A 24,465-nucleotide genomic window follows, 5' to 3' on the forward strand; every position below is an offset into this window, starting at 1 on the left:
GTCTCCTGCACGGTGCTTGTGGTACCCAGTCGGCACACGGGCAGCACACGTGTGCCGCACGTGTGCCACACTGATGTGCCACAGAAACGCACGGGCACACTGATATGGATAATTCCGGTACTGATTTTTCCGGTACCGGAATTATCTGGACGTGTGAGACTGGCCTAAGGCAGTGGGGAGTTTGCTGTCAAGCAGCATGAATATGAAGTGACTTCCCATCAACTGAACAACAGAACAACGTGAGCTGTCGATGTGACGTCACCAAAAGAAGGAGAATTACTGGCAGTAGCGCTCTGCAACTACCCTGAACTTGGAAAGATTGTCACAGGACAGAACAGGCAGATGGTTGTCATAACTTCTTTAATGGCCTATAAAACTGTTCCACTGGTTAACCCCATTAGTGAACACCGTAAAGCAAAAAACGTGGCAAAAAAACGGTACTTTATCATCATACCACCGAGCAAAAAGTGGAATAAAATGAGATTAAAAAGACAGATGTAAATAAAAATCGTATTACTGAAAATGTAATCTTGTCCTGCAAAAATCAAGCCACCACACAGCTCCATCAGTGGAAAAATAAAAATAAAAAAGTTATAGCTCTACAAATAAAGCAATGCAAGAATAATTATTTTTTCTATAAAATAGTTTTTATTGGGTAAAAGCACCAAAACATAAAAAAAAAAAAAAATGTGGTATCACTGTAATCATACTGACCCCAAGAATAAAGCTGTCTTACCAATTTTACCACAGGTGAAAGGCATAAGAAAAAAAAATCAATTCCTTAATTACTGGTTTTTATTCATTATTAGTGTTGAGCGATACCGTCCGATACTTGAAAGTATCGGTATCGGAAAGTATCGGCCGATACCGGCAAAGTATCGGATCTAATCCGATACCGATACCCGATACCAATACAAGTCAATGGGACTCATGTATCGGACGGTATTCCTGATGGTTCCCAGGGTCTGAAGGAGAGGAAACTCTCCTTCAGGCCCTGGGAACCATATTAATGTGTAAAATAAAGAATTAAAATAAAAAATATTGCTATACTCACCTCTCCGACGCAGCCTGCACCTCCGCGAGGGAACCGGCAGCGTTGTTTGCTTAAAATTCGCGCGTTTACTTCCTTACTTGAAGTCCCGGCTTGTGATTGGTCGCGTGCCGCCCATGTGGCCGCGACGCGACCAATCACAGCAAGCCGTGACGTAATTTTAGGTCCTTCAGGATTTTAAAATTACGTTCTGGCTTGTGATTGTTCGCGTCGCGGTCACATGGGCGACGCGACCAATCACAAGCCGTGACGTCACGGGAGGCTGGACACGCGCGCATTTTAAAATGCGCGCTTGTCCTGCCTCCCGTGACGTCCCGGCTTGTGATTGGTCGTGTCGCCCATGTGGCCGCGACGCAACCAATCACAGCAAGCCGTGACGTAATTTTAGGTCCTTCAGGATTTTAAAATTACGTTCTGGCTTGTGATTGGTCGCGTCGCGGTCACATGGGCGACGCGACCAATCACAAGCCGTGACGTCACGGGAGGCTGGACACGCGCGCATTTTAAAATGCGCGCTTGTCCTGCCTCCCGTGACGTCACGGCTTGTGATTGGTCGCATCGCGTCGCGACCAATCACAAGCCAGAACGTAATTTTAAAATCCTGAAGGACCTAAAATTACGTCACGGCTTGCTGTGATTGGTCGCGTTGCGGCCACATGGGCGGCACGCGACCAATCACAAGCCGGGACTTCAAGTAAGGAAGTAAACGCGCGAATTTTAAGCAAACAACGCTGCCGGTTCCCTCGCGGAGGTCCAGGCTGCGTCGGAGAGGTGAGTATAGCAATATTTTTTATTTTAATTCTTAATTTTACACATTAATGTTGTTTCGATACCGATACCCGATACCACAAAAGTATCGGATCTCGGTATCGGAATTCCGATACCCGCAAGTATCGGCCGATACCCGATATTTGCGGTATCGGAATGCTCAACACTATTCATTATGTCTTTCAAAAATCAAAATGGAAAGCTATAAAAAAATGTAATTTGCCCGAAAATTGTACCAATAAAAATGACAACTTACCCCTGAAAAAACAAGCCATCACATGACGCTGACTGCCGAAATACAGAAAAATTATAGCTATTAAAATATAAGAAGTGTCTTTTAGTGTGTGAAAGAAGTCAAACTATATAAATCTGGTATTGTTGCAATCTCACTGCTCCAAAGAATAAAGTCTTTTAATTGCTTATACCATACGAGGAATGGCGTAAAATATAAATAAAAACAATTCTTCACATGCTGTTGATTCGTACATTCTGACTCCCAAAGATCGCATTGAGGCTCTGTGCACATTTATCATGTGCTCTACACACAAGCGCTTACACCTATGGTTTCCATGTAAATTTTTGAAATATGTGATTCAGAAGGAACTCCCATTGGAAGATATCCTTTAATTAGGCAGACAGAGGAACTGTGGACGCCGTCTGACCTGTGATCCGGTGTTGTCCGTCTTTTTAGGCATGCATTAACCCTGCTATTCTCCTGGTTACCTCTATACACTTGTTATCTTCCGGTCATTTTTGACCGAACCTAATAAAGTCTTGATTTTTAGCTAATTTAAGTGTTTTAATTGAATAATTTTTGCAGTATTATATTGTATGTGAACCTGGTTGTTTATAAACAAATGAAAAATGGAAAGAAAAACTTACTTTTTATTTTTTTTTGTGTCAAAACATTTAACATGGCTTTATTGGAATATTTATGCATATTGCATATTTGCACATACAAAAATAATTATTCATCCAACTGTAAACTATAACTAATAACAATAAACTAAATGTAATTATATTATTTTCCAACAAAAAAAAAAACATAAAAAATTAACAGTTCAGTTTTTTTATGTAAAATGATAAATAAGTCACACGGTGCAAAATTTACTGTTTGCAATTGTCACAGGTATAATTGACATGTCTTTTGCATAAATATTTTTCACATCTGTAAAATATCACATTTGATTTGTGATTGCTTGATGTTGGACAGAAGTCACATCGTTTCTGTTTTAGGCTGGTTGCGTTGCTGGTGGTGTCCGTGGGTATTGTAGCAGTGCTGGTGGAAGCTGTTAGTTCACTTTCTTTATCTTGCTGTTGGATCCTGTGGACAATGGCTGCCGCTCCATCATCTCTGGGTGTTACCTTTCGTTCTTCAATATATGGGCTAACCAGTGATTTTCCCAACTCCTCTATAAAAAGTCTTCTCTTAGGCCTCTTTCACACGTCCAGATAATTCCGGTACCGGAGAAATCGGTACCGGAGTTATCCGTGTACGTGTGTCCATGTGCTCACGTGGCACATCAGTGTGGCACACGTGCGCCATCCGTGTGCCGCCGTGTGCCGCCTGAGGACAACACAGACCGTGCAGGAGAGACAGCGCTACACTAAGCGCTGTCCCCCCATGTGGTGCTGAAGGTGGCATTCATCTCTTCTCCCCCGCAGGAGAGAAGAGGTGAAAGATCAAGTTTTTGTTATTTTTTGTGAAAAATAAAGTTTGCATGTGACCCCCGCCTCCCACCCCCAGTCCGTCGCCTGGCCCCTTGCAGAAGCAATACTCACCCAGCTCCCGCGATGTCTCCACTCTCCTCTCAGCGCCGGCAGCCTGTCCTGTGTGAGCGGTCACGTGGGACCGCTCATTACAGTGAGGAATATGTGCATATTCCTCACTGTAATGAGCGGTCCCACGTGACCGCTCACACAGGACAAGGGGCCAGCACTGAGAGGAGAGTGGATACATCGCGGGAGCTGGGTGAGCATTTCTTCTGCAAGGGGTTGGGCGGCACACTGGGGGTGGGAGGCAGGGGTCACATACAAACTTTATTTTTCACAAAAAATAACAAAAACTTGATCTTTCATCTCTTCTCTCCTGCGGGGGAGAAGAGATGAATGCCGCCTTCAGCACCACAGTGGGGGGGACAGCGCTTACTGTAGCGCTGTCTCTCCTGCGGGCGGTACGTGCACACGGAGGAGAGTGCACACTGTTCTCCGTGTGCACGTGTGCAGGACGTATTGCTGTACGTGCTGCCGGAAAAAAACAGACATGTCTACGTGTTTTGCACACGGCATACGGTCCGTGAAAAAACGCACATGTGCAGAAACACATAGATTCTAATGTGTCTACGTGTGTCAGTGTCTCCGGTACGTGAGAAAACTGTCACTACACGTACCGGAGACACTGACGCGTGAAAGAGGCCTTATATAGTTTATTTTTGTTCCAATTTGGGTCTATTTCCTTCCATAGCACGAATGCATTGTATGCTGACACATCAAGCATATTGTAAAAAATCAAAAATTATAAATGAGAAAATGTATGTCTGTGTAAATCTGCATGGACCAAAAGGACCTAAATAAATTGATAAATAGTAGTAGATGTAATATATAGTCCAAAATGAGATTATAGCTCCTTTATTTTACTCATAAAATGGCTGGAAATCACTATAAAAGGCTATCGGTCATTTTTGACCAAAGAGTACAAGTGTATAAAAAATTCTGGAGCAAAAAGTAAACATAAAAAAAAGATATAACAATACACATAGTAAGAACCCCTCAAATGAGGATAAGTCAATCAACCACAAGTTTCAGAACCGCATCTTGAATATTTTAAAAAATATTAAAGTTCAAAATCGGTCGTTTTTGACTGAAGACAACAGCAGGGTTAAAGCGTGGTCCGCCACAGTTTTGTGCACTTCTGAAAAGAAAGATAACGCTGAACAGAGGCCAGACGAAGTCCAGAGTAACTCTGCTGCCTCATTATAGTGAAGGGATCCCTGGGGTGTTTCATCTGAATTAGGTCACTCAGAGATTTAGATGGAAACTCCAAAGTAAGTGGTCATTGTAGAACACAGGATAAATGTTTTCCCAAATGTTATGTAAAACGTTCCCAATAAAAGCTTCAACTCAATCCACAAAAAAGCAAGTCCTCACTCAGGTCTGTCATCTGCTAATGGAAATATAACGGGTTTCCATGTTGCTGGAAGTACAAAGGCTCTGGAAAAGCAAAATGGCTGCTCGCCCCCCAAAAGAAATCCAGCAAATTCTGCACTCCCAAATCCAAATGACCCCCTGCCTTGAGAGCCACAGTGTGCCTAAACCACATTTAGAGTCCACATGTATAGCATTTCTGTAGCAATGAGAGCCTGTCTAATTTATGGGTGCATGTCTCTAGAAGCACCAGCTGGACATAATGTACTGGGCATTACAACGTACTAATGACTTGCAACAATATACTGGATACTAAAATGGCAGAGTCCAATTGTCACTCTGCAACATCCACTGCTGCTTGCTTCTGGAAAACACCCATGGAGTCAAAATCGTTACTACACCTGTAATTAAATATCCAAACGGGTGCAATTTCCAAATGGGTCACCTGAGAGGGGATTCTGCTCTTCTAGCACTTAGGGGCTCTGTATTTGAAGTCTGCAAACTGTTTTAGGAAAATCTACGCTCCAGGAGGCAGATAGCGCTCCTTCCCTCCCGAATCTCATTGTATGGCTAAGTAGTACTGTACAGCCACATATGAGGTATTTCTACATTCAGCAGAAATTGTGGGACAAATTCTGGTGCCATTTTTGCCCATTTCCCAGTGTGAAAATGTAAAACTTGGTGGTAAAAATGTAAATTATTTTTTCTTCACTGCCTAATAGTATAAAATTCTGTGACACATCTGTGGTGTCAATATCATCACTGCACCCATAGATTAATTCATTGAGAGATGCAGTTTGTAAATTAGGGTCACTTATGGGGGGTCTGCTATTCTGGCACCTTAGGGGCTCTACCAATGTGACATGGCACCTTCAAACCAGTCCGGCAAAGTCTAAACTTCAATATGGCACTTCTTCCCTTCTGAGCTTTGCACTGTGCCTCAAAATTAGTTTTTGACCACATATGGGGAATCGGTGTACTCAGAAAAAATTGCACAACAAATTTGTTGGTCCATTTTCTCCTGCTATTTTGGTGAAAATGAAAAATTTGGGGGCTAAACCAACATTTTTGGGGGACAATTTTTTTTTTTATTCTCTCAGTTCATTATTGTAAAATTCTGTGAAGTACCACTGGGTTCAAGGTACTCACCACACATCTAAATAAATTCCTTGAGGGGGCCTTTTTTCCAAAATAGGGTCACTTTTGTTTCTTTTTAACTGTTTAGGCACATCAGACGCTCTCCAAACGTGACATGACAGTGGTAGACCATTCCATCAAAGTCTGCAAAACATTTTTGTGAAGAAAATGTTTTTCCGCGGCTTTATGTTATAAACTTTTGTGAAGCACTTGGGGGTTCAAAGTGATCATAACACATGTAGATACATTCCTTGAGGGGTATATTTTCCAAAATGGAGTCACTTGTGGGGTTTTCTTCTGTTTAGGTACATCAGGGGCTTTCCAAACGCAACATGTTGCATTAAAAAGTCAAATGGCACTCCTTCCTTTTGGAGCCCTGCTTTGTGCCCAAACAATAGTTTTCATCCACACATGGGGTATCAACGAACTCAGGAGAAATTGCACAACAAATTTTGAGGTCCATTTTCTCCTGTTACCCTTGTGAAAATAAAAACATTTAATCTATACTAACATTTTTGTGAAAAAAAGTAAAATAAAAAAGTAATAATAATAATGTTCAATGAAACTCAGCTTTGACCACTGCTGTTACAAACAGAATCTGGCTGTGCAGCTCGTGAAACCACTCCATGCTCCTAAACCCAATATGTGCCATACACAGGATATTGAGAAGAGGTTAAGAAGCCTAAAGATAGATCATTGACAGTAGTAGCAATGAGTAGGATGGGTTTTCGTAATTTTTAAAAGAAATTGTGCTGTGAAAATGAATCATGATTCTACAGGTCAGGATAATCTCGATGATACTAGATTGTAGATATATTCTTTTTTGGTGAATAATGTGAGAAGTTCTTAAAAAATTGTTGTGTTTCTCTGTTTTCAATTTTTGTTAGAGCTATTTGAGAACTAATTTTTGTGAACTGATGTTTTAAGTGATATAATTTTTGGGTAGATGAGTTGATCACTTTTTTTTGCTTGCTGCATTTATTGCAATTCTAGGGTTTCAATTTTGTTTTCTCGATATGACATCTATCAATCAAGTGATTTAATTTAATATTTTAATAGACCTGACTTTTACAGATTTGCTGATATCAAATATGTTTATTTTTTATCTTTTATTATTTTTTCATTTTACTGGGGAAAAGGAGAGTAATAAAAAAAATATATATTTAATCCCCTCTCTTGTGCAATATACTGTAATACCACAGGATTGAAGTATATATTTAAAAAGAGGTTCTCCTATGAAGTCCACTCACAGGACTGGATTACTAGGAGCACCAAGATGGCGGTCACAGCAGTTTCAGCAAGCCGCTGACTGCCGTAACATCCCATTGGCTCTCTGCAATCACAACATGGTAAGCCAGTGGAAGCTAGTGAATACACACACCAATGACCACACCATTTAAATTCCACTGTCACCATTGAAGTGGTTAAACTGCAGTGGTTGGACGATGCTCTAGCATGTAGATGCCAGCTATATATTATAACTGTGATTTGCCTGGTATAATGTTATCCATACATGAGCCTGCTTCATGCACGAGGACTAAACATAAAACATACTATTATACCCTATGGGTCAAAAGTGGCCAGGTTTTACTCTTATTTTATTCCCACTGCTCCCTTAAGGCTATGCTCCCAAGATGCTTTTTTGGTGAGTTTTTCAAAAAATGCGAGTAACTTATTTTACTGAATGGGTGCAGAAATGGTGCAGAAAATCTGCACCATCAAAAACACACCAAGAACTCATCTTGGGAACATAGCCTAAGTATTGTATTTTTTTTTTAAGTCCTGCATGCTGCCTCTTTATTTAGAGCAAATTTTTATTGACTACCAAGGATGTGGTGCTTACAGGGTAATAATGCAGAGCAGCCTAAATAAAGACCCCTAGAGAATCCTGCGAACAACACTTGCGTGACAAAGACTATAAAAATTAACTGAATAAGAAAACCCATGTCTCTGGAACCATGTGGTGGATATAAAAAAGACAAACATGGAATACTAAGTGGAGTAGTGGGAATAAAATAACACAGAAAACTGGCTACGGGTGAAAGCATTGTTAAGGAAATACTACATTTGATTTCCTACTCTAAACAAATATATGTGTTACTATATAAGGTATTATAAGTCTTGTGGAAATCATATTTTTAAGTCAATATAGCTGTATAATTTCATTTGAAATTTTTTTTGGGAACTACCAGTTTGTTTTTTTCAGACGTTATGTTAGTTGTTTGTTCCTGTGTTTATACAATATGTTCAATTCCTCTTCTGTGTCACCACAAGCAATACATTGTTTTTTTTCTATTCTACTGCTTTGCCAGCTCCACTTACAAAAACTGCCGATCCATCTAGTATTGTATCAGGGCCATAACTAGATAACTTTTTATGTGAATCTACCACAGGGCCTAGTGTCAAAAGGCTTGCAGTGTTAGAAAAATGGCTCTCTTATCTCCTTCTATCAGTCTTTAAACTGTTTGAGGTGTAAGGTCATTTCAAGGGTGGAAAACCAAATACCAGCTTGCCTCCTCAGGCACTAGTTACAGTACACTAGGTATCGATCCATGCAATGATATGCTTGGTGTCAGATGTGTTCATCTTTTCAGTATTTTCTTTCCCTTCAATATAATCTTTGAGGCAAACTGTATTTTATGCTTTCCCCAATATCAAAACTGTTATATCTCCCATTGTGTCTGTCTATCACTTCTATTCTGAGAGAAAAAAAATCTTTTATTTCTAAGTCTGTGAAAAAAGATTTACCGTTAATCATTTACAAGACACTATTGTTATACATTTCAAAAGCTGACCTCACCACCACTAACAAATGTGCAAAAAAGGTTTAAAGCAGAAATTTGTAGCAGACTTGCTCATTCATAAGGACCAAAAATAATAACTTGTAGATAAAAAAATAAATATAAAGGTAAACTTTTAAATCTAGAGGAAAATGAACTTTTTTATTCTATTCTACTGTGTGTTTTCCACTCTGCAACAAAGTAAAACATTTGTGGGAATGAATTTGCTTTAACGTATGTACATGCAACGCATAGTATTTAAATATATGTATTTACATCTATATACAGTATATATATATATATATATATATATATATATATATATATGTGTATATATACAGTACACAGAGGCGTATCTAGGGTTTCTGGCACCCCCCCCCCCCAGGACATATGCGTTTTGCACACTTAGTTATGTACCCACGAGCCGCTCTCCTTAATGCTCTCAATATTCAGTGAAAAACTGAGAGAAGCAGAAGAGAAGCTCGTTGTCACAGGAAAATCGCATATGAGTGAAGTGTCCATGTGACGACTACTGGAACCTGCAGAGCTGAATCCTGACATTGCAGGCTTCTGAATTCTCACAAGTCATGCACTGCACACTTTTAGGATTCTCCCTTGCCGGTGGACAGTCATGTCAGCACAAGCATGCGATTTGTATACTTCTGACGACATTCTGACTAAACGTGCCTGGCCTTGCTCAGTTCATTTTCATTGAGTGAGGCTACACATGTCTAGTCAGCATGTGACCACATGTATGTAAATCACCAGCATGAGAGAATCCTGACACCGTGCAGAGCGCACTGTGAGAAGTCAGAAGTCTGCAGTCACTAAGAATGACTGCAGACTCATTACAAACCTAGGCACTGCTCCTAATAGCCAGTTTCCTACTCCACACTGATGAGGGGCAAAAACCCCGAAACAGCTGTTTGTGGATGGATACCATGCTTGGCATAGGTGGTCTTCCTTTATTGGATATTCTCCTTTATTGGATGCTGCCCTTCCCGTGGTTGTTCCTTCCCGGAGAAAGGCCTGGCTATTCATTGCTTGCGTTGAGAAACACGTGATGGTGTCTCCGCAGCTTACTTTACATGCATTAGCATATTTCCCATAAGGGATGGGGGCAGTGTTCTGGATCACTGCGTTGAGAAACACGTGATGGTGTCTCCGCAGTGTTGGATGTTTTGGTCTCCCCGAGGTCATTCATCTGTTCCTTCATAGCCTTTCACCAGGCACTGCTCCTAATAGCCAGTTTCCTACTCCACACTGATGAGGGGCAAAAACCCCGAAACAAGCTGTTTGTGGATGGATACCATGCTTGGCATAGGTGGTCTTCCTTTATTGGATATTCTCCTTTATTGGATGCTGCCCTTCCCGTGGTTGTTCCTTCCCGGAGAAAGGCCTGGCTATTCATTGCTTGCGTTGAGAAACACGTGATGGTGTCTCCGCAGCTTACTTTACATTCATTACAAACCTAGACATCCCCTTTAATGCTCCTAACATAAATAAAAACATGAGAGTTAGTTAGTATCACAAATAACATTTACATCCAGGTACCTTGTAGATGATGTCGTCTCTGGAGCCGATCTCCTTCTTTTCTTCATCTTGTCCAGACCCCATGATGAGTTTTCTTATCCACAGCTCGTCTCTGCAGACTTCCATCTTCTCCGCTCTATTGCAGAAAATCTCCACATGATGCCCTTAACCCCTTTACCTCCAAGGGTGGTTTGCATGTTACCGGGCCAATTTTTACAATTCTGACCACTGTCCCTTTATGAGGTTATAACTCTGGAACACTTCAAGGGATCCTGATGATTCTGACATTGTTTTCTCGTGACATATTGTACTTCATGAAAGTGGTAAAATTTGTTTGATGTTACCTGCTTTTATTTGTGAAGAAAAGGAAATTTGGAGAAAATTTTTCTTTTCCAACTTTGAATTTTTATGCCCTTATATCACAGAGATACAGTACAGACCAAAAGTTTGGACACACCTTCTCATTTAAAGATTTTTCTGTATTTTCATGACTATGAAAATTGTACACTCACACTGAAGGCATTAAATCTATGAATTAACACATGAGGAATTATATACTTAACAAAAAATTGTGAAACAACTGAAATTATGTCTTACATTCTAGGTTCTTCAAAGTAGCCACCTTTTGCCTTGACGAATGCTTTGCAAACTCTTGGCATTCTCTTGATGAGCTTCAAGAGGTAGTCACTGTGAATGGTCTTCCAACAATCTTGAAGGAGTTCCCAGAGATGCTTAGCACTTGTTGGCCCTTTTGCTTTCACTCTGCGGTCCAGCTCACCCCAAACCATTTCGATTGGGTTCAGGTCAGGTGACTGTGGAGGCCAGGTCATCTGGCGTAGCACCCCATTACTCTCATTCTTGGTCAAATAGCCCTTACACAGCCTGGAGGTGTGTTTGGGGTCATTGTCCTGTTTAAAAATAAATGATGGTCCAACTAAACGCAAACCAAATGGAATAACATGCCGCTGCAACATGCTGTGGTAGCCATGCTGGTTTAGTATGCCTTCAATTTTGAATAAATCCCCAACAGTGTCACCATCAAAGCACCTCCACACCATTACACCTTCTCCTCCATGCTTTACGGTGGGAAGCAGGCATGCAGAGTCCATCCGTTCACCTTTTCTGCATCCCTCAAAGACATGGTAGTTGGAACCAAAGATCTCAAATTTGGAGTCATCAGACCAAAGTACAGATTTCCACTGGTCCAATGTCCATTCCTTGTGTTCTTTAGCTCAAACAAGTCTCTTCTGCTTGTTGCTTGTCCATAGCAGTGGTTTCCTAGTAGCTATTTTACCATGAAGGCCTGCTGCACAAAGTCTCCTATTAACAGTTGTTGTAGAGATGTGTCTGCTGCTGTGTCTGCTGTTGACTGACCTTCATTTCTTAAAGTAATGATGGCCACTCGTTTTTCTTTACTTAGCTGCTTTTTTCTTGCCATAATACAAATTTTAACAGTCTATTTAGTAGGACTATCAGCTGTGTATCCACCAGACTTCTGCACAACACAACTGATGGTCCCAACCCCATTTATAAGGCAAGAAATCCCACTTATTAAACCTGACAGTGCACATCTATGAAGTGAAAACCATTCCCGATGACTACCTCTTGAAGCTCATCAAGAGAATGCCAAGAGTGTGCATAGCAGTCATCAAAGCAAAAGGTGGCTACTTTGAAGAACCTAGAATATAAGACATAATTTCAGTTGTTTTACACTTTTTTGTTAAGTATATAATTCCACATGTGTTAATTCATAGTTTTGATGCCTTCAGTGTGAATTTACAATTTTCATAGTCATGAAAATACAGAAAAATCTTCAAATGAGAAGGTGTGTCCAAACTTTTAGTCTGTACTGTATGTCACACAAAATACTTAATAAGTAACATTTCCCACATGTCTACTTTACATCAGCACAATTTTGGAACCAACATTTTTTTTGTTAGGGAGTTATGAGGGTTAAAATTTGGCCAGCAATTTCTAGTTTTCACAGCATCATTTTTTTTTCAGGGACCTCATCACATTTGAAGTCATTTTGAGGGGTCTATATTATAGAAAATAACCAAGTGCGACACCATTCTAAAAACTGCACCCTTCAAGGTGCACAAAACCACATTCAAGAAGATTATTAACCCTTCAGCTGTTTCACAGGAATTTTTGGAATGTTTAAAAAAAATGAGCATTTAACTTTTTTTCTCAAAAAATTTACTTCAGCTCCAATTTGTCTTATTCTACCAAGGTTAACTGGAGAAAATGGACCGCAAAAGTTGTTGTACAATTTGTCCTGAGTATGCCGATACCCATATGTGGGGATAAACCACTGTTTGGACGCAATGTAGAGCTCAGAAGGGAAGGAGCGCCGTTTGACTTTTCAATGCAAAATTGACTGGAATTGAGATGGGACGCCATGTTGCCTTTGGAGAGCCCTTGATGTGCCTAAACATTGAAACCCCCATAAGTGACACCATTTTGGAAAGTAGACCCCCTAAGGAACTTATCTAGATGTGTGATGAGCACTTTCACCCACCAAGTGCTTTGCAGAAGTTTATAATGCAGAGCCGTAAAAATAAAAAATCATATTTTTTCACAAAAATGATCTTTTTGCCCCAAATTTTTTATTTTCCCAAGGGTAACAGGAGAAATTGGACCCCAAAAGTTGTTGTGCAATTTGTCCTGAACCCCTAAGTATTTCACTACAGTTTATAACGCAGAGCCGTGAAAATAAAAATTATTTTGTTTTTTCACAAAAATTATTTTTTAGCCCCCAGTTTTATATTTTCCCAAGAATAACAGGAGAAATTGAACCTCAAAAGTTGTTGTCCAATTTTTCCTGAGTATGGTGATGCCCCATATGTGGGGGGAACCACCATTTGGGCGCAGAGCTTGGAAGGGAAGGAGCGCCATTTGGAATGCAGACTTAGATGGATTGGTCTGCAGGCGTCACATTGCGTTTGCAGAGCCCCTAATGTACCTAAACAGTAGAAACCCCCCACAAGTGACCTCATATTGGAAACTAGACCCCCCAAGGAACTTATCTAGATGTGTTGTAAGAGCTTTGAACCCCCAAGTGTTTCACTAAAGTTTATAACGCAGAGCCGTGAAAATAAAAAATAATTTTGCTTCCCATAAAAAGGGTTTCTTAGACCCCCAAATTTGTATTTTCCCAAGAGTAACGAGAGAAATTGGACCTCAAAAGTTGTTGATCAATTTGTCCTGAGTACGCTGATACCCCATATTTGGGAGGAACCACCGTTTGGGCACATGGCAGAGCTTGGAAGGGAAGCAGCGCCTGTTGTGAATTCTGCTTTTGGGCTCCCTCCGGTGGTTGTAGGTGGTAATGCAGTTGACCCTGAGTTGCAGCCCTGGTCAGGTGTATCTGCTGATTGCAGATCTGACTGGGGTATTTAGGCGTGCAGGATTCATTAGTCCTTGCCAGTTGTCAATTGTTGTTGGGAGGTGTAGGACCTCTGCCTGGTTCCTCCTGCCTTTCTGCCAAATCAGCAAAGATAAGTGTCTGGTTCTTTTTCCCTGTGGCACACATGTTGTGTGCTTCACAATTCAGTGCTATTCTTTGTGTTTTCTTGTCCAGCTTAGATTGTGTCAGTATTTTCTCAGTCTTGCTGGATTCTCTGGAGTGGCAGATATACATTCTATGTCTTTAGTTAGATTGTGGAACTTTTTGTATTATCTGCTGTGGATATTTTTGGAAGGGTTTTAATACTGACCGCCTAGTTATCTGTCCTATCCTTTCCTATATAGCTAGAGTGGCCTCTTTTGCTAAATCCTGTTTTCTACCTGCGCGTGTCTATTCTTCTCCTACTCACAGTCATTATTCGTGGGGGGCTGCTTATCCTTTGGGGGTCTGCTCTGAGGCAAGATAGCATTCCCATTTCCATCTATAGGGGTATTTAGTCCTCCGGCTGTGTCGAGGTGTCTAGGGAGTGTTAGGCATACCCCACGGCTACTTCTAGTTGCGGTGTTAGTTCAGGATTGCAGTCAGTACAGGTTCCACCAACTCCAGAGAAAGTTTCATGCGGCTCCAAGGTCACCAGATCATAACAGAACAACTGGCCCATAATGAGTTAAATGCATCTCAGAAGAAGGGAAGAAAAGTGTTGAGCCATTTTTTTTTCTGCAGTCTGTTTTGTCTTTTTTTCCCTCTTTATTTATGGGTGGCTGAAGAGTCTTGTGCCAGCATGGATGTTCAGGAATTAGCTACTCATGTAGACCAGCTTGCTGCTAGGGTACAGGGTATTTCTGATTATATTGTTCAGACTCCAGCTTTAGAACCGAAGATTCCTACTCCTGATTTGTTTTTTGGTGATAGGTCCAAATTTTTGGGGTTTAAAAATAATTGTAAATTGTTTTTTGCTCTGAGACCGCGATCCTCCGGTGATTCCATTCAGCAGGTTAAAATTGTCATCTCCCTGCTGCGTGGTGATCCACAGGATTGGGCATTTTCCCTGGAATCTGGGAACCCGGCCTTGCTTAATGTAGATTCCTTTTTTCAGGCTTTAGGTTTATTATATGATGAACATAATTCTGTGGATCAAGCAGAGAAAACCTTGTTGGCCCTGTCTCAGGGTCAAGAGGCGGCAGAATTGTTTTGTCAGAAATTTAGAAAATGGTCGGGGTTGACTAAATGGAATGATGATGCTTTGGTGGCAATTTTCAGAAAGGGTCTTTCTGAATCCATTAAAGATGTTATGGTGGGGTTTCCCACGCTTTCTGTTGTGAATTCTGCTCTTGGGTTCCCTCCGTTGGTTGTTGGTAGTAATGCAGTTGTCCCTGGGTTGCAATCCTGGGCAGGTGTCCCTGCTGATTGCAGCTCTGACTGGGATATTTAGGTTTGCAGGATTCATTAGCCCTTGCCAGTTGTCCATTGTTCTTGGAGGTTTTGCATCTCTGTCTGGTTCCTCCTGCCCTGCTGCCAAATCAGCAAAGATAAGTGTCTGGTTTTGTTTCTACAGCACACATGCTGTGTGCTTTACAATTCAGTACTATTCAATGTTTTTTCTTGTCCAGCTTAGACTGTGTTTGGATATTTCAGTCAAGTTGGATTCTCAGGAGATGCAGATATACATTCCATGTCTTTAGTTAGATGGTGGAATTTTTGTATTATCTGCTGTGGATATTTTTAGGGTTTTAATACTGACCGCTTAGTATTCTGTCCTATCCTTTCCTATTTAGCTAGTGTGGCCTCTTTTGCTAAATCCTGATTTCTGCCTGCGTGTGTCTTTCCTCTAATACTCACAGTCAATATTTGTGGGGGGCTGCCTATCCTTTGGGGTTCTGCTCTGAGGCAAGATAGAATTCCCATTTCTATCTATAGGGGTATTTAGTCCTCCGGCTGTGTCGAGGTGTCTAGGATGTGTTAGGTACACCCCACGGCTACTTCTAGTTGCGGTGACAGTTTAGGGTTTGCGGTCAGTACAGGTTCCACCTACTCCTGAGAAAGTCTCATGTGGCTCCAAGGTCACCGGATCATAACAGCCTTCCTGTCTGAGTGATTCTATGTCTCTGGCCATTCAGATTGATCGGCGCTTGCGGGAGCGTAGAACTGTGCGCGCTGTGGCTTCGTCCTCAGAGCCAATTCCTGAGCCAATGCAGGGTGATTGGATTTTGTCTAGAACGGAACGACAAAGATTCAGATGTCAGAATGGGTTGTGTTATTATTGTGGTGACACTTCTCATGTCATTTCAGTCTGCCCTAAGCGGACAAAGAGGATCGCTACCATCAGTACTGTACAACCTAAATTTCTGTTATCTGTGTCCTTGATCTGCTTACTATCATCATTTTCTGTCATGCCCCCCGAAGGCCAATCTTAGTAAACCAACTAGCCCCCTTAATCCTAGCAAAAAAATCGGAAAGCAGAGGTATAGGGAAATCTATGTCTGTGACTAGTTGGGGTTGTCAGGGGGTTCATAATGATGTTCCTTTGATGTCAATCTCCTCTTTTTCCTCTTCTGAAATTCCAGAGTTTTTGTCTGATTTTCAGGATGTATTCGATGAGCCCAAGTCCAGTTCCCTTCCACCGCACAGGGACTGTGATTGTGCTATTGACTTGATTCCAGGCAGTAAGTTTCCTAAGGGTCGACTTTTCAACCTGTCTGTGCCTGAACATACCACCATGCGGAGTTATGTTAAGGAGTCTTTGGAGAAAGGGCATATTCGGCCATCTTCTTCACCGTTAGGAGCAGGGTTTTTTTTGTTGCTAAGAAGGATGGCTCCTTGAGACCTTGTATTGATTATTGCCTCCTGAATAAGATCACGGTCAAGTTTCAATACCCTTTACCTTTGCTTTCCGATTTGTTTGCTAGGATTAAGGGGGCTAGTTGGTTTACTAAGATTGACCTTCGGGGGGCATATAATCTTGTTCGTATTAAACAGGGTGATGAATGGAAAACTGCGTTTAGTACGCCCAAAGGCCATTTTGAATACCTTGTGATGCCATTCGGGCTCACTAACGCTCCATCTGTTTTTCAATCCTTCATGCATGATATCTTCCGGACTTATATTGATAAATTCTTGATTGTATATTTGGACGATATTTTGATTTTTTCCGATGATTGGAAGTCTCATGTGAAACAGGTCAGGATGGTATTTCAGATCCTTCGTGACAATGCTTTGTTTGTGAAGGGGTCTAAGTGTCTCTTTGGGGTGCAGAGGGTTTCTTTTTTGGGCTCTATTTTTTCTCCCTCATCTATAGAGATGGATCCGGTTAAGGTTCAGGCCATTCATGATTGGATTCAACCCACATGCGTGAAGACCCTTCAGAAATTTTTGGGTTTTGCAAATTTTATCGCCGTTTCATTGCTAACTTCTCCAGCTTGGTTAAACCCTTGACTGATTTGACAAAAAAAGGTGCTGATGTGGCGAATTGGTCCTCTGCGGCTGTCTCTGCCTTTCAGGAGCTTAAACGCCGATTTACTTCTGCTCCGGTGTTGCGCCAACCAGATGTTTCTCTTCCGTTTCAGGTTGAGATTGATGCTTCTGAGATTGGGGCAGGGGCTGTTTTGTCTCAGAGGGATTCTGTTGGTTCTTTGATGAAACCGTGTGCCTTCTTCTGCTGAACGCAATTATGATGTCGGCAATCGGGAGTTGTTGGCTATGAAGTGGGCATTTGAGGAGTGGCGACATTGGCTTGAGGGAGCTAAGCACCGTATTGTGGTCCTGACCGATCATAAGAATTTGATTTACCTCGAGTCTGCCAAACGGCTGAGTCCTAGACAGGCTCGATGGTCCTTGTTTTTTCCCGTTTTGATTTCGTGGTTTCGTATCTTCCGGGTCCTAAGAATATTAAGGCTGATGCCCTTTCTAGGAGTTTTTTGCCTGATTCTCCTGAGGCCCTTGAACCGGTCGGCATTCTGAAAGAAGGGGTGTTCCTTTCTGCCATTTCCCCTGATTTACGGCGGGTTCTTCAGGAATTTCAGGCTGATAGATCTGACCGCTGTCCTGTGGGGAAATTGTTTGTTCCTGACAGATGGACTAGTAGAGTGATTTCTGAGGTTCACTGTTCTGTGTTGGCTGGTTATCCTGGTATTTTTGGTACCAGAGATTTGGTTGGTAGGTCCTTTTGGTGGCCTTCATTGTCACGTGATGTGCGTTCTTTTGTGCAGTCCTGTGGGACTTGTGCGCGGGCCAAGCCTTGTTGTTCCCATGCTAGTGGGTTGCTTTTGCCATTGCCGGTCCCTGAGAGGCCCTGGACGCATATTTCTATGGATTTTATTTCTGATCTTCCGGTTTCCCAGAGGATGTCGGTTATCTGGATTGTTTGTGACCGGTTTTCTAAGATGGTTCATTTGGTGCCTTTGCCTAAATTGCCTTCCTCTTCAGAGTTGGGTCCGTTGTTTTTTCAGCATGTGGTTCGTTTGCATGGTATTCCGGAGAATATTGTGTCTGACAGAGGTTCCCAGTTTGTTTCTAGGTTTTGGCGGGCCTTTTGTGCTAGGCTGGGCATTGATTTGTCTTTTTCTTCTGCATTCCATCCTCAGACAAATGGCCAGACCAAGTGAACTAATCAGACTTTGGAGACTTATTTGAGATGCTTTGTGTCTGCCGATCAGGATGATTGGGTGGCCTTTTTGCCATTGGCCGAGTTTGCCCTTAATAATCGGGTTAGTTCGGCTACTTTGGTTTCGCCTTTTTTTGTAATTTTGGTTTTCATCCTCGTTTTTCTTCTGGGCAGGTTGAGCCTTCTGACTGTCCTGGTGTGGATTCTGTGGTTGACAGGTTGCAGCAAATTTGGGCTCATGTGTGGACAATTTGGTGTTGTCTCAGGAGGAGGCTCAACGTTTTGCTAACCGTCGTCGGTGTGTTGGTTCCCGGCTTCGGGTTGGGGATTTGGTTTGGTTGTCTTCCCGTCATGTTCCTATGAAGGTCTCTTCCCCTAAGTTTAAGCCTCGGTTTATTGGTCCTTATAGGATTTCTGAGATTAATAATCCGGTTTCCTTTCGATTGGCGCTTCCGGCCTCTTTTGCTATTTATAATGTCTTCCATAGATCTTTATTGCGGAAATATGTGGTGCCCGTTGTTCCCTCTGTTGATCCTCCTGCCCCCGTGTTGGTTGATGGGGAGTTGGAGTATGTGGTTCAGAAGATTTTGGATTCTTGTTTTTCGAGGCGAAGGCTTCAGTACCTTGTCAAATGGAAGGGTTATGGCCAGGAGGATAATTCTTGGGTTTTTGCTTCTGATGTCCATGCTGCTGATTTGGTTCATGCTTTTCATCTGGCTCGTCCTGTTCAGCCTGGGAGCTCTGGTGATGGTTCGGTGACCCCTCCTCAAGGGGGGGGTACTGTTGTGAATTCTGCTTTTGGGCTCCCTCCGGTGGTTGTAGGTGGTAATGCAGTTGCCCCTGAGTTGTAGCCCTGGTCAGGTGTATCTGCTGATTGCAGATCTGACTGGGGTATTTAGGCGTGCAGGATTCATTAGTCCTTGCCAGTTGTCAATTGTTGTTGGGAGGTATAGGACCTCTGCCTGGTTCCTCCTGCCTTTCTGCCAAATCAGCAAAGATAAGTGTCTGGTTCTTTTTCCCTGTGGCACACATGTTGTGTGCTTCACAATTCAGTGCTATTCTTTGTGTTTTCTTGTCCAGCTTAGATTGTGTCAGTATTTTCTCAGTCTTGCTGGATTCTCTGGAGTGGCAGATATACATTCTATGTCTTTAGTTAGATTGTGGAACTTTTTGTATTATCTGCTGTGGATATTTTTGGAAGGGTTTTAATACTGACCGCCTAGTTATCTGTCCTATCCTTTCCTATGTAGCTAGAGTGGCCTCTTTTGCTAAATCCTGTTTTCTACCTGAGTGTGTCTATTCTTCTCCTGCTCACAGTCATTATTCGTGGGGGGCTGCCTATCCTTTGGGGGTCTGCTCTGAGGCAAGATAGCATTCCCATTTCCATCTATAGGGGTATTTAGTCCTCCAGCTGTGTCGAGGTGTCTAGGGAGTGTTAGGCACACCCCACGGCTACTTCTAGTTGCGGTGTTAGTTCAGGATTTCGGTCAGTACAGGTTCCACCTACTCCTGAGAAAGTCTCATGTGGCTCCAAGGTCACTAGATCATAACAAGCACCATTTGGAATGCAGACTTACATGGATTGGTCTGCAGGCGTCACATTGCGTTTGCAGAGCCCCTAATGTACCTAAACAGTAGAAACTCCCAACAAGTGACACCTTATTCGAAACTAGACCCCCCAAGGAACTTATCTAGATGTGTTGTGAGAACTTTGAACCACCAAGTGTTTCACTGCAGTTTATAACGCAGAGCCGTGAAAATAAAAAATAATTTTGTTTCCCATAAAAAGGGTTTTTTAGCCCCACAAATTTTTATTTTCCCAAGGGTAACAAGAGAAATTGGACCTCAAACGTTGTTGTCCAATTTGTCCTGAGTACGCTGATATCCCATATGTTTGGGTAAACCCCTGTTTGGGTGCATGGGAGAGCTCAGAAGGGAAGGAGCACTGTTTTACTTTTTCAACGCAGAATTGGCTGGAATTGAGATTGGACACCATGTCATGTTTGAAGAGCCCTTGATGTGCCTAAACAGTGGAAACCCCCAATTCTAACTGAAACCCTAACACACCCCTAACCCTAATCCCAGCTCTAACAATAACCCTAACCACACCCCTAACCTGAACATGCCACTAACCCTAATCCCAACCACACCCCTAACCCCAACCACACCCCTAACTCCAACACACCCCTAACCCTAATCCCAACCCTAACCACACCCCTTAATCCAACACACCCCTAACACTAATCCCAACCATAACCCTAATCACACCCCTAACCCTGACACACCCCTAACCCTAATCCCAACCGTAAATGTAACCCTAACCCTTACTTTAGCTGAAACCCTAACCCTAACTTTAGCCCTAACCCCAACCCTAGCCCCAACCATAACCCAAACCCTAACCCTAGCCCCAACACTAACTCTAACCATAACCATAACCCTAGCCCTAACCCTAACCCTAGCCCTAACCCTAACCCCAACCCTAACCCTAACCCCCACCCTAGCCCTAGCCCCAACCCCAACCCTAGCCCTTACCCTTGCCCTAACCCTAGCCCTAACCCTACTCCTAATGGGAAAATGGAAATATATACATTTTTTAATTTTATTATTTTTCCCTAACTAAGGGGGTGATGAAGGGGGCTTGATTTACTTTTATAGCGGGTTTTTTAGCGGATTTTTATGATTGCAGCCGTCACACACTAAAAGATGCTTTTTATTTAAAAAAAAATGTTTTTGCGTCTCCACATTTTGAGAGCTATAATTTTTCCATACTTTGGTCCACAGAGTCATGTGAGGTCTGGTTTTTGTGGGAAAACATTTTTATTGGTACCATTGTTGGGCATGTGACTTTTTTGATCACTTTTTATTCCGATTTTTTTGAGGCAGAATGACCAAAAACCAGCTATTCAAGAATTTGTTTTGGGGCGCGTTTATACCGTTCCGCGTTTCGTAAAACTGATAAAGCAGTTTTATTCTTCGGGTTAGAATGATTACAGCAATACCTCATTGATATCATTTTTTATGCTTTAGCACTTTTATACGATAAAAACTATTATATAACAAATAATTATTTTTGCATCGCTTTCTTCTGAGGACTATAACTTTTTTATTTTTTCGCTGATGATGCTGTATGGCAGCTCATTTTTTGCAGGACAAGGTGACGTTTTCAGCGGTACTATGGTTATTTATATCTGTATTTTTGATCGTGTGTTATTCCACTTTTTGCTCGGCGCAATGATAATAAAGCGTTGTTTTTTGCCTCTTTATTTTTACGGTGTTCACTGAAGGGGTTAACTAGTGAGACAGTTTAATACGGTGGGTCATTATGGATGCGGCGATACTAAATACGTGTACTTTTATTGTTTTTTTATTTAGATAAAGAAATGTATTTATGGGAACAATATTTTTTTTTCTTTATTTAGGAATTATTTTTTTTTTACACGTCTAAATATTTTTTTACACTATAACATTGCCTCAGGGGGGGGACATCATGTTTTAGGGTCAGAGCGCTGATCTGACACTTTGCTGTGCACTTTTTCAGATCAGCGATCACACAGGCACAGCAGGGAGGCTTCCCGGCGCCTGCTCTGAGCAGGCGCTGGTAAGCCACATCCCTGCAGGATCGGAAGGCCCCCATGGCCATTTTGGATCTGGGGCCTGCGGGGAGAAGGAGGTAGGAGACCCTCAGAGCAACACGAGCACATCACGTTGTTCCGAGGTTCTCTGGGAAGCACGCAGGGAACCCCCTCCCTGCGTGATGCTTCCCTATACCGCCGGTGTTTGATCGCAGTGTTCTGGGGGTTAATGTGCCGGGGCGGTCCGTGACCACTCCTGGCACATAGTGCCGGATGTCAGCTGCGATAGTCAGCTGACACCCGGCCGCGATCAGCCACGCTCTACCCGTGAGCATGGCCAATCGCATATGACGTACTATCCCGTCGGTGGTCATACGGGCCCACCCCACCTCGACGGGATAGTACGTCATATGTCAGAAAGGGGTTAAAGATACAAGTGTCATTATACTGCTCCTGAATACAAAATTGCCCCTCACTATACACTATATTGTCTGCACAAAATGTGACCCCCACATTGTCCCTCTTATGGTACATGCTCTTCACACTGACCGCTCCTTTCCATACCGGCCCCCTCTTCACACTGTCCTCTCACACTGTGTCCCTCTATAGGGCCCAGTATTTATACTGTACTCTGTTATCACACTCCCCCTCCTAGGTATACTGTCCCCTCCTGGCTGTGCCCTTACATTGTTCCTCCATGCTACACCCCCACTATTCAGTTTTTATTCTGTGCCCAAACACTTTTCTCCCCATACTGTCTCCTCACACTATTCCCCTCCCTCCTCATACTGTCTCCTCTCACATCCCCCTGTTCACCATACTGTCTCCTCATATATTTACCCCTTCACTTTCTACACTGCCTGCTCACCTGACTCCCCATACTGTGTGTGCACACATCCCATCACCCTTACTCCCCGTACTCTGTCCACATACATTTTTCACATCGCTACTCATAATGTGTCCGCATACATTCCCCCATTCGCTCCCCATACTGTCTGCACCCATCTCCCATACTGTTTCCTCATATATGCCTCCCATTCCCCAGTACTGTTTCCTCATACATGCCCCCTATTCCACAGTACTGCTTCCTCATACATGCCCCCCATTCTCCTGTACTGTTTCTTCATATATACCCATTATTTTCCTCTACCCCACCCCATCATTGCCCTCTTCACCACTTCCATCTTTGCCTTCTCCACCAAGACTACCATTGCTTTCTCCCCCACCATCCCATAATTTCCCATTCCACAACCTCCATAATTTCCTTCTTCCCCAGCACTCCCATCATTCTCCCCCACCACCATCATTGCCCATTCCAATTTCCACCTCCATCATTGCCTCCCCCCACCCCATCATTGCCCATTCCACCACCTCCATCATTTCCTCCCCCCACCCCCATCATTGCCACCTCCATCATTGCCCATTCCAGCACATCCATCATTTCCTCCTCCCCCTCCATCCCAATTGTTGCCCTCTCCCTGTCAGCCCCATCATTGCCCTCGCCTCTCCTCCCCGTACACACAAACAAAACCATTTGCTCTCTGCACATTCACCCGCAGCGCTACGCATGCACACACACACAACACACATCACACACACAACACCTCTCACCTCTATATATACACACAGGACCTCTCTATACAGACACACACACATACAACACACACAGCACCTCTATATATACACACACACACAAAACCTCTCACCTCTCCACATGCTCTGCTGCAGCATCTCATTGCCTTCCCCTGACACAGCCGGCCGCTGCATCATGACCTCATCCAGCGGTGCTGCCTGTGTGAGAGGAAGCACGGGCAGGAAGACAGATCGCTGTAGCTCCGCTGCTATTTTCTCTTGTAGGCAGCGGAGCTGCAGGGAATTCTCCCTGCATGTCGCAACCACCCTGCAGGGGCCCCCCTCCATCTCTGCCAGTATGTCCGCACATTTTGAGAGCCAGCGAGCTGCAGCTTCTCTGTGCCGGCTGTCAGCTTGACAGTTCGCACAGAGAACAGCTGACTTTCGGGGGGCGGCAGAATGCAGCTGCCGGGGGAGACCTTGAGGACCACCGAATTAGGCGGCCCGAATGCGCCCCCCTGCCAGCTGTGCACGGGGCACATGCCCCGGCTGCCCCCCCCAGATACGCCACTGACAGTACAGACCAAAAGTTTGGACACACTTTCTCATTTAAAGATTTTTCTGTATTTTCATGACTATGAAAATTGTAAATTCACACTGAAGGCATCAAAACTATGAATTAACACATGTGGAATTATATACTTAACAAAAAAGTGTGAAACAACTGAAATTATGTCTTATATTCTAGGTTCTTCAAAGTAGCCACCTTTTCCTTTGATGACTGCTTTGCACACTCTTGGCATTCTCTTGATGAGCTTCAAGAGGTAGTCACCGGGAATGGTTTTCACTTCACAGGTGTGCCCTGTCAGGTTTAATAAGTGGGATTTCTTGCCTTATAA

This window comes from Ranitomeya variabilis, chromosome 5 (genome assembly GCF_051348905.1).
Source record: "Ranitomeya variabilis isolate aRanVar5 chromosome 5, aRanVar5.hap1, whole genome shotgun sequence".
Taxonomy (NCBI): Eukaryota; Metazoa; Chordata; class Amphibia; order Anura; family Dendrobatidae; genus Ranitomeya; species Ranitomeya variabilis.